Raw genomic sequence first — 15,501 nt, 5'->3', positions numbered from 1 at the left:
ATCGAGTTAGGGCATGGACAGGGTTGACTGAACGAGTTTCCCATTGATGGAGGCATCGATCAGCAGGGGCCAGAGATTTAAGGAAAAAGGCTGAGTAGTTTGAGAAGATGTGCGGAAAAGCTTTATCAGCCAGCGCGGGGGGAGGGGAGTGGAGGGGGGGTTGGAATTTGGAATACGTTGTCTGTATTGTTCAGTAAGGCAGAAACCCTAATGACCTGAATAAATGTTCAGATGTGAATGTGTGATGCCAAAACAGATAAGGCTGTGGGATAAATATATTGAAATGGGATTCGGTTCATTAAGCAGTTGTTTTTGACTAGTGTGGCCACAATTAGCTGAAGGGCCTTCTTTGACACTCTTGTCCTTGGTAGTATAATGGTTGGTGTCCCCGCCTGCCAGAGGGCTCAGTTCTCCGCTGGGAACAGTGGGAATATTTTAAAACTGTTACTCCATTTCCAAGTGCGGGTATCGATACCTGTCCTTCTATTCTCGATGGGGCATGTCACAGGTAGGACACTGCTGCCTGATTCATGGTGGGGAAGGGCTACAGCTCTCAGGGAGGCAGAGTGTCAGTGAACGTGCAAACATGTGACTTTTGCAAGCTGCATCTTGTGACTGTGATGGAATGAAAACCATTTGACAGACTTGTTCCGGATTGAAATGTTTACCGGAAGCACGAAGGTGAGGAATAAACAGGATAAAAGCATTCAAATATAAGTGCAGAAACACTTCCCGCAGCACGAATGAAATTGTAGAGTAGAGGGTAATGTTTCGATACATTGAAGTTGGGTTGATTTGCATTGATGAGGCTGAGTTACCAGGGTATAAAGCTAATAAAAATGATCCACCATTTGCTCACGGTGATGGAACATTGTGTCAGTAATTCGCACTGCTGTTCGCTCGGAGGGTTAGGTTGATTGGCAAAATTAAATTTCCTTCTCGTGTCCAGGGATTTAATAAAGCATGTTAAGAGTGAATTAACCATGGGTTACGCGGGGGCAAGGTCAAAAGTCACAGAACGCCAGGTTATAGTCCAACAGATTTATTTGAAATCGTAAGGGAGACGGCTGCCCCTTCTTCAGGTGAAATACACGGGAATAGGAAGGAGAACTAGGTCTGGGTGAGATGCTCTACAGGGTGTCGACACCGGCTCGATTGACGTAAATGCCCTTTCTGCTCTGTAGGATTCTGTGATTCTATCGGAGTGGGTAATGACGGTAAATAATGGGGTGTAACACCATGAGAGACGATGCTGACGGGGTGTACTGAGGATAACATTTTATTCACTTGTTGCCTTGGAAAATTTACAACAGATATCCCTGTACTAAGGAAGACTTAATGGGGCTTATGAAATATTTGGACAGAGTAGATCTGTGGAAAATCCCCTCTTTCAATTAAGTAAACATCTCGACGTCAGGCATTCAAAGCCTTTGATAAAACCTTTGAAGGACAAAGAAATGATGAGAGCAGAATCGCTCCCACTCTGATAATCTGTTTTTCAAAATATTTGGAAAGGCACATTTGGTGACGCACAAGGAATAAATTTCACAAGGAGAGAGACAGGGTGTGGCTGGATAAAGGTGTTGGGGTGGGATGTAGTTGGTCAGAAGTTGCAGGGAAAAAATGCCTAAGTTGGTTGACTTTAAATATAAAGACATTTCGTGAACGCGTGCAGTTGAATAAGATTCGGTTCCAAAAACCCTGTATTTTGAAGGATTTGGCAGAATATTCCACCTAAACCATTGTAAATGGAACTGAGTGGATTTTCTTATTGTGAAGGGAAAATATTACATAATGAAAAGGAAGTGCTCAGTTGCTTGGAGATATACCCCCAGCTTTAATCAAATGCGTTAAGTATGTGAGATCAAACACCATGATGTTTGGTCTATTTAATACTCGGTGAAATCTGCCAAAGCAACGAGCAATAAAACTGCTGGGTTTTCTTTTGCAAATTAACCCTTTGTTTCTCTAAGCAGTATTTTCCTTAAGCTGAAATAAAGTCGGAGCAAATTTGAATACATCATTTATCATTCCAATGAGATAAGTCTAATTCACTTCCGATTATTACAATGAACATTGTGAGGTTGCAGCAAAAATAAAATGAAATGAACAAAACAGTGTTTCTTGGAATTCAATCTAATTCAGGTTGAGCAATATGAGAAAGGTCATTGAGCCACAACATCTCCTTTATTTCCCCCTCCATGGCTTCTTCTTCACGTGAGAGAGAAAGTGACTGAAGAAATTACGAGTCAAACGTAGGTGAGAAGATGACGGAAAATTCTTGTTCTATGTTTCACTCTGACACAGTTCTGACTCAGAATGTATCAATAACAGCTATTCATTCTGCGAACATGGGTATTTATTGATATTTGTTGTTATTACAATTCTGGTGAAAGCAGAAACACCATGGTGTGGATTCGATTCCACTCTGGAAATTTCCATGACTTTCACCACATGTAACCTGATGAGGTTACAAGTCACACCTCTACAAATCGAACTGAGGAGACTGAGCGATTTATGGTGGTGGGTTGTTATACCACTGTGCTCCACATTCACGGGTTAGAGTCACACTCTGGTTGCCAACTTCACAAACCGGTTCAGCAGTTTTTCTTTGCACGTCTGGTATATACTGGTTCGAGGATCTTGTTCTTGCTGTTAACTGCATAAGTGATTCACGAATAATCGACACCACATTAAAGTCGAAATGATGAGTGAGAGCGGTCATTCCATTCCATTTTCGATTAAATTGGTGTAATGAAATTGATCGCATTTTTCTTTCTGCTCCACATTCCATCTTGTCTTTCTATGAATTTTCGTCGAAAGAAAGAGAAACAAATAACAAGAGAACGGAGCGCAAGTTTATCCAGTGGGGTCGTTCATGAGTATTTTAAACTAACATTTCACACAATGATCTGATCAGTTATTCAAACAGTCACTCGGCATTGGAACCGCAGAAAACCTCTCCAATGAGATGAACTTTTCATTCTTTCACAAATTTCTGCTGTGTGTGAATTATACAATGATCCATCATCCAGCGTGATCACTGACTTGCCAACTGTATGAGGTCTACCAACTTTCTTCAGCAATCACAGCTTCAGTACACAACCACGTGTGCTGGGCCCAGTGTCATTTTTTGCCCCCAGGTCATAGCACATTTCTTCCTCCTGAGTTTATGAGCGTTGTTCCTGATCTGTCTGATCTGTTTATTAAACCTTTTCTATCACTTCATCCCATTCCCTCACAATTCTGAATTTATGAGTAAAATAAGGCGTTAGAGCAAATGTTAAGCAAGTGGAAATTTGCCATTCAGCCCATGGAGTCTGCACCACCATTCAAATAAATCATGGTTGATCTGATAATCTTTAATTACTTTCTGCTCACTTACCTCGACAAAGTTTTATCATCTTTCTGATGAACTATCTGGCACAGTTTGAAAATGCCCACCAACACAGTCTCAACAGCGATTGCTGAAAAATGCCACATATTTTTTGGTCCCTGTGAAATTACTCCTCATTTCTGAATTAAATGGGCAATATCTAATTCTGAGATTATGTCCTCTGGTGCTCTCCTCACAGCATGGGGAACACCACATGCCCGTTTCTCCCCAGTAAAGATTCCACGAATATTGAACGTTTATAATTCTCCCCTCCACCTCCTTTGTTTCGAGGAGAAAAAAGCCCAGCCTAACCAATCAGTTCACGAGCTCCATTTGATACAGAGTTGGCAACATACTTGTAAATATCTGCTGTCCCCTGCAGCGTCCTTACATTTATTAAAAAAGCTGAAGAAATTTCGGCGAGGAAATGGGTTGAAATTTCAGGCGCAGACGGAATTGGAACTTGAAGTCAGAAAGTGATTGGAATCGGATTGATGTATAGAAGGAACAAATACAGCAATGATTACTCTGACCAATGTGAATCTTATCATATTCGATTGGCCTTTAAAGGCTTCATTGTCGCTGAATTCCTCCGTGTAATCGTCCAGGGAGCTAGTATTTAGGAGAAATGGAACCTGATCGCCCATATAAAGAAGTTGAATCCAAAATAATGTCCGTCGGTCGACTTTGTTTGATTATTAATTCAACTCTTCTCACCGTGAAGGCTACATCGTCTGCAACGCACAAATTAGATGTGTAACAGAACCCTCTCCATTTGCCTAGGTCGGTGTCGCTTCAATACCATTGAAGGAACTGGACACACTCCACGACAATACAGTCACATAAGTGTACATTGTTCAACACCGGAATATTTATTCCCTGAACTGCTAAGGCGCAATTTCAGCAGAGAGCACCTCCAAGAAGATTCCCTGAAGTAAGTCATCCAGGTTTTGTTGACACAACCGTCAAAGCTCAAAAACTGTACTGACTATAACGACAAGTTTGAAGATGCACTGAAAGGTCACCAATTACAAATTACCCTCCAAGTCACATATCAGCATGACTTGGAGAGGAATCAGTGGTAAATTCATTGAGTGATGAAGCGGTCTTGATGGGCAAAGACTTATACTTTAGCCATCCACCTTTTATTTTACAATTTTTAAAAATGTTGATTATTGCATGGACCAGACTTGTGCTCATTCCTTAAGTTGTTCCCTAAACTGGCGGTTGATAAAGATCGAATATCATCCTGAGCCTGTGGTCACTAATAGAAAATATCCAAAAAGCCTCACAAACATCTGATCTCCCTGTCCAACAATCTTCAGGGATCTCTGAATGTTTACTCCAAGATCTCTTTTTTCCTGTACACCACTCAGAATCCTCACTGCTATTGTTTCAACTCCCCAACTCCCCAAGTGTCTGTTCCTGGGCTGTGAATTTTCTCTGTGTTCTTTGTTCTTCTTTGTTAATACTCTGCCAACTTCATGTTACATTGCTGCATCTCAGAGAATGACATTGTCAATTCTAATTATCACAGAGGGAATGAGAACATAATATGCGGCTGTGTCGGAATGTAAGTGATGTACGCTGGATTGGAGTGTTTACTGGGAGCAAGCGGCTGATGTGGAGACGATGTGATCAAAAACAGGTATTACTGTCAAAGTAACAAAACAGCGCATTGTTCAGGAAAATTTCAGAGAATGCTTTCAATTAATTGACCTCTTGCTCAAGGCTCCAGCACGCTTCAGCTGAGCTACTCTGCAGTGCGGTTCATGCTGCTGTTGTATTTTAATAATCTAATAAACAGAGACAAATATGATCCTCCTCCCCGCCTTTGACCAGGAGCACTCCCAGCTTTGGCATTTCTTGCGCCTCTGTGCCGTCATAGAAGAAACACGTGTCCGTGTTCAAATCAGTCAATCGATTTCGATACAATGGTTGTGACATCAATTCTCATGTAGCAGCTTTTACCACATAGACCAGAGATTATTGGAACATCAGGCTCTGGAAAAGGACACAGGGCAGCACTGAGGAAAAGAAACTTTATTCGAAACTACCTCTTTCTGTGGACTTCTACGTCATTTATTTCACTTGCTCATTTAGCTCTATCTTGTCTATTGTGTGCAGTTCTGCAATTCGCATGATAGCACGGATATGATAGCACTGGAAATGATATTTACCAGAATATTGTCTGGTAGAAGAGTTTCAGTTATGAAGAGAAATTGTATGAACTCGAGGCGTTTTTCTTAGAGCAGAAGAAATTGAGAGGAAACATGATTGAGATGTACAAAATAATAAAGATATGGACGGCGTCGATTGCAATAAACGTTTCTCTATGATGGTGAGATCGATCACGGGGGAGGGGTAGGGTGGCAGAGATATAAAAATGGAAGAGGAAAGATTTGAGTGAATGTGCAGCCAAATGTTTTGAAACAGCCGTTGAATAAAATCTGGAACTCAGTGCATGCAAAGTTTGCAGAGGCAGAAATGCTCATAACTTTCAGAAGTTTTCAGATGTGAATTTGTGATGCCAACACATACAAGGCTATAGGCCAAGTAATTTTAAAAAAGAGTTCGGATAGTTAAGCGAATGTTAATTTCCAGTATTAACAAATAGGCTTCTTTTTGCACAGAATTCCTGGGTAGTACCACCGCCTGTCACTGCGTGAGGTCGGGTTCAATTCGCTTCCAGGACGTGCGCTGGTATATTGGGAGGGCTCAGTGAGTGAAACTGTACCATTCAGCGTCAGAAACCCGGCTTCATTCAAGTCTTGTGTGACTTACTGTGTGGAATTTGCACACTCCTGCTCTCTCTCTCCCGTGTGAGTTTCCTCTGGCTGCTCCGATTCCTTCCCACAGTGCAAAGGTGTGCAATTCTGGTACATGGCAAACAAAATCTGAATGGACTGTAAGTGCTGTAAATAAGAGACAAAAGTCAGAATTGCAGCTCGGGGAACACAGAATGACCATTTCGGGACAACAGACCCTTCCTCGGAAATGTTTTGAATTCTCAATGATAACTCTAATTTCCCTCCACTGATGCTGCCTCACTTGCTATGCTTTTGGAGTAATTTCTATTTTTGTAGCGGGATCACAAATGCGGGTTTAGAAAGATAGAGTGGGGGAGTGTGGATCTCTTCCACGGCACAGTGCAGATTCAACTGGCCAAATGGTTTCTGTCTGCACTGTGTCGACTTCCATAAATTCTAAATCTATAAGTTTTTCTCCTTTTTTTTCAGTCCTTGGTTTTCACATCTCTCCTGTCATGAGAATTGCAGAGCAGGACAATCGACGTTTCGGGCATAAACCACCATCAAACCGTTACCGCCTGACGCCTCTAAGATGAACGCTTCATGTTCTGCCGTGGGACCCTGCAACCACACGGGATAAATGTAAATTTCAGCGGGTTCCTCATTTCCCCTCCCCCGACATTATCACAGTCTGAAGCATTCAAACTCAGAACCACCCTCCGGACCCATTCATCTCCCCGCCCTCTGACTGATCACCTTCTCCCCGCCTCCATTCACCATTCGCTTTTCCAGCCATCTTACACCCAACCCCAACCCCCTCCCATTTACCTCCCAGCCCCCACCCACAAGACTCATTTCTGATGAAAGACTTATGCCAGAAAACGTCGATTCTCCCGCTCCTCGGATACTGCCTGACTTACTATACATTTCCAGCACGACACTATCGCCATGGCGAATACAGACGAGCTCAGCTCAGGCGCCTTCTCTGAGAGCAGGGAGGGCTGAGTCTTCGAAGAAGTGATTAAGCTGCACATTAAAGGGATAGATATGTGTGATAGGAATAATCTTCTTATGAGAAGCGTTAACAACCAGGGATCTCCGTCAAACCCCAGTAAGAGGATGTTCAGAGGAGAGATAGGAAGAACGTTTTCACTCTGAGAGTGTTGTTTATTTGGAATTCACTGTTTGAACGTGTGGTAAAGCTATGCGTCAGGGGTATTTAGCCGAATACTTGAGAAGTTAGAGCACACATGGATAAGGACCAGGTACGAGAAAGTGGGGTGAAGATAAATAGAAGTCTGATGAAAAATCCAAACACTGTACAGAAAATACAGAGCATGAGACTGGGCTGAAAGGTTACTATGGCAGGCTGAAATAATAACAATTAATAACGTCCGACTCGCCTACTAAATATCATCATGGCAGGCTGGGACAAGTCGTGACAATAAATACTTAGGACATGACTTTAAATAATAAATTGATAGTAGAGTCAGCCTGCTTGAGACGCTTGTAGCAGGACACGACATTAAATATCTAATCAGTAGTTTGTCGAGTCAGCTTGGGACAGGAGAACATTGTGGTAGATAGGGTAGCTAAATATCAAATCATGACAGGTTAGTCTGGGATGGAAGATCATTGCAGCACAGGTGGCAGTAGAATACCTTATGGTCACAGTAGAATAATATTAAGTATAATTATGAAAAAGCATAGCGGGAGAAGTAGAACGATAATGGGAACTAACACGATTGGTTTATTGTATAGTTGAAAAGAGGTAATTCTGACTAACACAGTTGGCCATTTTGATAAGCTAAAAAAAACATGATTCAAGGAAAGGGAAGAAGTGATGGAGTTTAATTCAGATACATGCGAGGGGCTTCACTTTGAGAAAGCAAATCTTAGCAGGACTTAGACACTTAATGGGAAGGTCCGAGGAAGTGTTGCTGAACAAAGAGACCTTGGAGTGCAGGTTCATAGCTCCTTGAAAGTGGAGTCGCAGGTAGATAAGATAGTGAAGGAGGCGTATGCTTTCATTTTTTGGTCAGAGTGTTGTGTACAGGAGTTGGGAGGTCATGTTGCAGCTGTACAGGACATTGGTTAGGCCACTGTTGGAATATTGCGTGCTGTTCTGGTCTCTTTCCTACCGGAAAGACGTTGTGAAACTTGGAAGGGTTCAGAAAGATTTACAAGAATGTTTACAGAGTTGGAGGATTTGAGCTATTAGGAAGAGGCTGAACAGGCTGGGACTCTTTTCCGTGGAGCGTCGAAGGCTGAGGGGTGACCTTATAGAGGTTTACAAAATTATGAGGAGCATGGACATTATAAATAGACAAAGTCTTTTTCCTGGGTTGGGAATTCCAGAACTAGAGGGTATAGGTTTAGTTTGAGAAGTGAAAGATAAAACAGAGACCTAATGGGCAACTTTTTTCACACAGTGGGTGGGACGTGTATGGAATGAGTTGCCAGATGATGTTGTGGAGGCTGGTACAATTTCAACGTTTAAGAGGCATGTGAATAGGAAGGATTTAGAGGAATATGGGCCAGTTGCAGGCAGGTGTGATTAGATTGGGTTGGGATATCTGGTCGGCATTGACAAGTTGGACAGCAGGTTCTGTTTCCATGCTGCATATCTCAATGACTCTATGACTCTATGCCATGGACCCTGAGGTTCGGGGGATTCAAGAATTTGTTTTCTGAGTGTCTCGGTTTTTGTTTGCAAATAAAAGATCTTCTCCTTGAAAAACTCTCCGTAATCTCCTGGTGATTGTTGACATTTCCTCCACGACAATCACAACTTTGGGTGCAGTAAAATTGTGGCTACTTCAGCTCTGTGGTGCAATGAAAAGTGTGTTAGATTTCTACAAATTTCGTAACTTTGCTATTCAAGGTTTGTGGGTTTGAACCACACCAGAATTGGAGTTTAGTTCAGTGAAGCATCAGGTTGCAGAAGTCACGTGTTTGCACTTTCACTGACACTGTCTCACCAGGAGCTGCAGTCCTTCCCCACACTGATTCAGACAGCACTGTCCTTCCTGTGACATGTCCCATGGAGAATGGAAGGACAGGCATTAATAACCCGCACTTTAGAACTTAGCGACAGTTTTAAAACATTTGCACTGCCCCATCGAGGAATTGATCTCCTATCTCCCGCATAACATGCGGCGACATGAACCACTATACTACCGAGGACAACAGTTTCAAAGGAGAGCCCTCAGCCCGTTGTGACTCCATTTGTCAAAAACAACTGCTTAACGACTCGAATCGTTTAGCCCATAGCCTTATAGCTATTGGCAGAACATATTCACATCTGAATATTTCTTCAGGTTCTAAGGGTTCCTGCCTCTCTGACCCTTACAGACACAGTGTTGCAAATTGCAACACCTGCCAGCCCATACCGCTTTTCCACACATCGACTTATACCTTTCTGTCTTTCTCATTAAATTTCTGCCCCCCTGTGATCGATCTCTCCGTCGATGGGAAACGTTACTTTCAGTCTACCTTATCCATACCCCTCATTATTTTGTACATCTGAACCATGCCTTCTCACAAATGCCACTGCACCGTGACAAACAACCCCAGTCTGTCCTGTCTCTCTTCATGATCAAATCTCTTCAGCCTAGACACTAACCCGGGTGAATCTCTCCTGCACCTTTCCCAGTGTGATCACATCCCTGGACTCATGTGAATTGCAGATAATTGTCGAGGTAGAGTCAAATTAAACCTTTTTTTACATTCTGTGCCAGCATGCAGTGTGGCTCTGCAGCATATATTGCCTGGCGGTCTGGAGTCACATGGAGGCCAGACCAGTTCTGGACGACCGATTCCATCCCTCAACGCCTTTAGTGAAACAGATGGGTTTTTCAGACAACGGGTTTAGCGTATTCTTAATTGGAGGCATTTCTTGCATTTATGTTCTACCACCGGCGTGGTGTGGTGAGAATCGAACCTGTCTCACCAGAATGTGGCCTGGCCTTTTGTGTTAACAATCCAGCGATAATACCAGTAGGCTATTGCAGAAAGCCGTCATGGCTGATCTTTTCCAATGGAGTCGCTTTTCCCCAATTATTCTCTGTGCTCATTTATTGAACCTCCAATAATCTCTGGTCCATGTCAGTAAAAGCTGCTAAAAGAGAATGGATCTCACAGCCACGATATCCAAACGGATCGAATGATTTGAAGGTGCCAATGAAGAGATTGGGGCATGGTCGCCCAGAAACAGTAAGGGCAATGGCATAGACTGGACGGTATCAACGTGAAAGTGTATGTCAGATTGTGCAATGCCTCAGTCAAATGGGACGAGGGACGGAAAAGAGAGTCAGGGCGAGTGGGAGGGAGGGACATCTTAGAGAACTTTTGGGTTTAAATCCTGATACATGAAACTCTGAAATATCAGGGAACGACATTCGATGGAAAACAAATCATCATCTCGGAGAACATTATCAGGTAAAAACGAGTTATTTCTTACCGTGTTTCATCAAAAGATAAGCTTTGAGAGAACTGACCGCTATGATGTGGATTCGATACGAAGTCGCAGGAATCCCAGCGCAGAAAACGAAATACTAAATGGTTGCAGCACTCCACAGACCACACTTGCCAACTGCAGCCAGTATGGTAGCAGAGGAAATGTCAGGAAGATTACACAATATCAGGACTTAGCGACAGGCATGTGGCAACTCAGAATGGGCTGAATCTTTAACTTTAACGTCCCCAGAGACTGTGGAGATTCCATGAATAAGAGTACTGGAGAATGGGATTAATGAAACTCTCCAAACTCATGGGACAGTGCAGGATATTGTTGAAACGTATACTTCAAGAGCATTATAGTTGAACATCGGCTACTCCATCACTTTGCCCACACAAGGCAGTACCAACTGCTGCATACAATCACACTTAATTCCAGTTCCAGACCCGGAATCAGGGAAACTGTGTGAAGCAGCCAAGAAGATCCAATTGGAAGTTGGGATGGAATGACGGGAGAGAGGCGCATGTATTTCTGAGATTGGGAATGCTCCTGGTCAAAAGCGGGGCGGAAGCGAATATTTGCCCCCATTTATTCTATTATAGCCATAAACAGTATATGTTGTTGATACAGCCAACTGGCGTATCTCAAGCGTGTTGGACCTTTAACGTTGGGGTGGCAATGTTCGAAATTTCATTTTCCTATTTGGATCAATGTTCTTGACATTGGCAGTATCAGCTGTTTATGTTTGCATCAGCTCAGGATCAGCTTCTTGTTCCCAGTAAATGCTGGAACCTGGAGAAGGTGGTGTTGTGGTTATGTAATAAATGAGTCAACTTTGGGGACTCAGACACGGAACTGGTAATGTTAAATTTCGACGAATAAAACCTGGAATGGAAGCCTGACCACAGGAACAGAGAACATGCCTTTAATTTCCTGCAATCCCATTCATGCATGACCCTTATGCAGGGGATGCTACCATCTTGACCCAATCCTGCCTACGTGTGACTCCAGGTGCAAAACAACATGGCTGACCCTGAGTCCAAGAATGCCGACACTGTGCGTAGGCTGGCCATTCGGCCCATTCCAGTCGACACCATCCCTCCGAAGCACATCCTATCCACCCACACTCCATACCTATTCCATTCCCCTTCATTTCCCATGGCTGATCCCAGTAACCTTCACACCTTCAGACTGTGGGAGGAAACTCACACAAGCAAAGAGAGAATGTGCAAACTGCATGCAGTCACACGAGACTGGGATCGAATCCATGTCTCTCGTGCAGCGAGGCAGCAGCGAATCAGGATGAACAACAAATGCTGTCCTGACCTGCGACATCCACACCCTGTGGGTATATCAGGAAGAATAAAAACATATTCACAACATGGACAATGGGACTTACGTCTGCGTGGACATGATTTGAACCAATCGGTCACCCTGGGTACAGACAAAGACACCGATATCACAGAGAAACCAGGGCAATGCGGAATTCAAATACCTGCTGTAGTGGAAACTTATTTACTCAGTCCAACTGGGGACAGACTGTTCAACAGTCCCGTGTGTGGGAAGGGCTCAATGGCCAATAAAAAGTCCAGCGTAGCCAGCAAGATTACATATACCAAACGGAGGTCAATTAAACTGTCAATGCTGCTGTTAATCCCAACCAGCTGCCGGTTTCATAGCGTCAAACTCATGCAGCATGAAAACAGGCCTTTCACTCCTTCCAGCTCATACTGTACATAATGCCAAACTAAACGAGTCGCATCTGACGGCTCCTGTAATTGCTAAGGGTTAATAATGCCCTTGTAATATTATTACTGCATTGTTAATATGAATGTCCAGATATAATTCTGTGGACACGTGTTCAAATCCTGACGTGGCAGATGCTGGAATTTTATTTCAATAAATACCTAGAGTTGATGAGTCTAATGATGATGTTGAATCAGTTGTTGTAGATCTGATTCACTAATGCCTGATAGGGAAGGAAACTGCCATACTTATCTGGTCTCGCTGGCATATGACTCCTGATCCATAATATCGTGGTTGATTCTGAACTGCCCTCTGGACAATAAATAATGGACTACGTATGTATGAATAGCTTTTTTCTAATCCCACGGAAACTTTCCAATTCATTTATCGATCCAAATATCCTCTGATTATTGTAAATGTACTTTCATCCACCACTGCCTCAGGAAGTGAATTTCACACATCAACCATCCTCTGTTAAAAAAGCCTCTCATGTCTTATTTTAAATCTCTCTCTTTTGACCTAAAACATTTGCCCTCTCGTCTTGAAGTCCCCCTCCTTGGAGAAAAGACAGTTACAGTTAACTCCAGCCGAACTCTCAATAATTTTTACATTTCTATCAGGTCGCCTTTCAAACTCCAGTGCTCGAGTGAAACTATTCTCAGCCTATCCAGCCTTTCGTTATAACTCAAACCTTCCCCACTAGACATACGCTGGTATGCCTGTTCTTAACCTACTCCAGCTGAATAATTTCCTTGCTATTACTGGGCGACAAGAACTGGATGCAGTATTCCAGAAGAGGGCTCACACAATGTCCTATTCAATTCAACATAACATACCAACTCCTACGCTCAAAGGACTGTGCAACGCAGGCAGGATGACAATTTTTTTAACCATTCTGTCTATATGTGAAGCAAACTAAAAAGAAATATTTAAATGTATCCCTGGCCTTCGTTTTCCACAACACTATGCAACGCCCGATCACTAATTGTATAAGCCTTACTCTTATTTGATGTAGCAAAATGCAATACCTTCCATTTATCCAGATTGAACTCCAAGTGATTTTTTTCAGCCCAAAGACGCATTGGATTAAGATCCTTCTGGAAACTTCGATCACTTTCTTTACAGTCTCCAATTCTGGTGTCCTCTACAAGATTATGAACCATGGCTTCTAAGTGTTCCATTGTTTTCTCATATAGGTCAATGATTTATATTTATTTGTCGTGGCCATCATTTAGCAGCTTACAAATCAGGTAACAATTAGTTATGTCGTTAACCATGAGGAAGAAAGCCATAGACTGCAGGGAGATTGGAAACAATTGGCAAGAAAATGTGCTGAAAGGAATTCAATCCAGTGAAGTGGGTGATAATGAATTTGAGGACGCACAATGAGAAAAGTGTGAATACTGAGTGGTTTAAAGTAATAAAAGAGAAATTGGACTAAACATTCACGAATCTTTGTAGTTGATTAGACAAGGGATCAAGTGGTCTCGAGGGGTTGGAGATACTTTCTGTTCTTGATCGCAGATGAGAATATAAGAGCAGGGAAATGATGCTGGAACTTCAGCAACGGCCTATTCAAGATCAATGGACAGGGTAATCAGTTGGATGGAAGTGCGTACTGCAGGTGCTGGAAATCAGAATCAAGATTAGGGGGTGCTGAAGAAGCACAGCAGGTCAGGCAGCATCCGAGTTGCAGAAAAAAAATCACATTTCGGGCAAAAGCTCTTCATTAGGAATAAAGCTGGCAGCCTCGAGGGTGGAGAGATAAACGGGAGGACTGAGTGTGGGAAGAATTTAACTGAGAGTGCAAGAGGTGAATGGAGATGGGGTTAAAGGTGATAGGTCGAAGAAGAGGGTGGAGCGGACAGGGAGGAAGGAAGTTATACAGGTGAGACAGGTCAATAGGATGGTGCCAAGCTAGAAAATTGGAACTCGGATAACGTGGGAGTGGGGAGATAAGGAAACTGGTGAAGACCACGTTGATGCCCTGGGGTTGAAGGGTCCTGCGGTGGAAAATGAGGCGTCCGGTGGTGATGGAATGGCAGTGGAGGAGACCCAGGAACTGCAATTCCTCGGGAGAGTCGGGGGGGGGGGCGGCGAGTTGTTGATGTTTTTGGTAATGGGGCATTGGGGTTGATTGTTGCGGGTCTCTTGGAAATGTTCTCAAAAGCGCTCTGCGAGAAGGTGTCTGTTGGCCCCAACGTAAAGGAGACCGCTTCGGGAGCAACAGATGCAATAAATGACTCGTGTGGAAGTGCACATGCACATTTGATGGATGTGGAAGGCTCATTGGAGCCTTGGAAGGATGTGAGAGGGAAGATGTGGATGCAAGTTTTGCAATTCCTGTGGTGGCAGGGGAAGATGCCGCGAGGGGAGAGTGGGTCATTGGAGGGCGAGGACTTGATGAGGTAGTCGTGGAGGAAACAGTCTTTGTGAAAAGTGGATCGGGTGGGGAGGGAAATATATCCCATGAGGTCAGTGTTGCTGACACTTTTTGCAAACCCACTTATTCCCACAGCTATCTGGATTATACCTCCTCCCACCCCAATTCTTGCGCAAATGTTGCCCTGTATTCCCAATTCCTCCACCTCAATGGCATCTGCTCCCAAAGGTCCAGTTCCACCATAGAACATACCAGATGGCCTCCTTCTTTAAAGAGCGCAACCTCCCTCCTATGTGGTTGAAAATGCCCTCTAATTCACCTCATCCATGTCCTGTAACTCCACTCACGAACCACAAACCTTCAACCACAACAAGGACAAAACCCCCTTGGTCCTCATCTTCTATGCCTCCAACCTCCGCAAAAATCACATCATCCTCCGACAGTTTCACCACCTCTAAACTGATCCCACCACCAGGGATATGTTCCCCTCCCCACCCCTATCCACTTTCTGCCAAGACCGTTGGCTCTGTGACTGCCATTCAAGTCCGCACCCTTCAATGACCCACACTTCCCTCCTAACACCTTCCCCTGTCACTGCAGGAATTGCAAAACCTGCACCCACATCTACCTCCTTACCTCTGTAAAAGGCTCTAATGGAGGCTTCCACATCCATCAAAAGTTCTCAAAAATTTCCACACATGTCATTTCTTGCATACATTCCTCCCGATGCGGTCTCCTCTAAATTGGAGAGAATAGATGTGTTCTCACAGAGCACTTCTCTGAATAT

Source organism: Chiloscyllium punctatum, chromosome 12 (genome assembly GCF_047496795.1).
Source record: "Chiloscyllium punctatum isolate Juve2018m chromosome 12, sChiPun1.3, whole genome shotgun sequence".
Classification (NCBI taxonomy): Eukaryota; Metazoa; Chordata; class Chondrichthyes; order Orectolobiformes; family Hemiscylliidae; genus Chiloscyllium; species Chiloscyllium punctatum.
The sequence above is the reverse complement of the archived record's forward strand: the minus strand, read 5'-3'. Positions refer to the sequence as shown.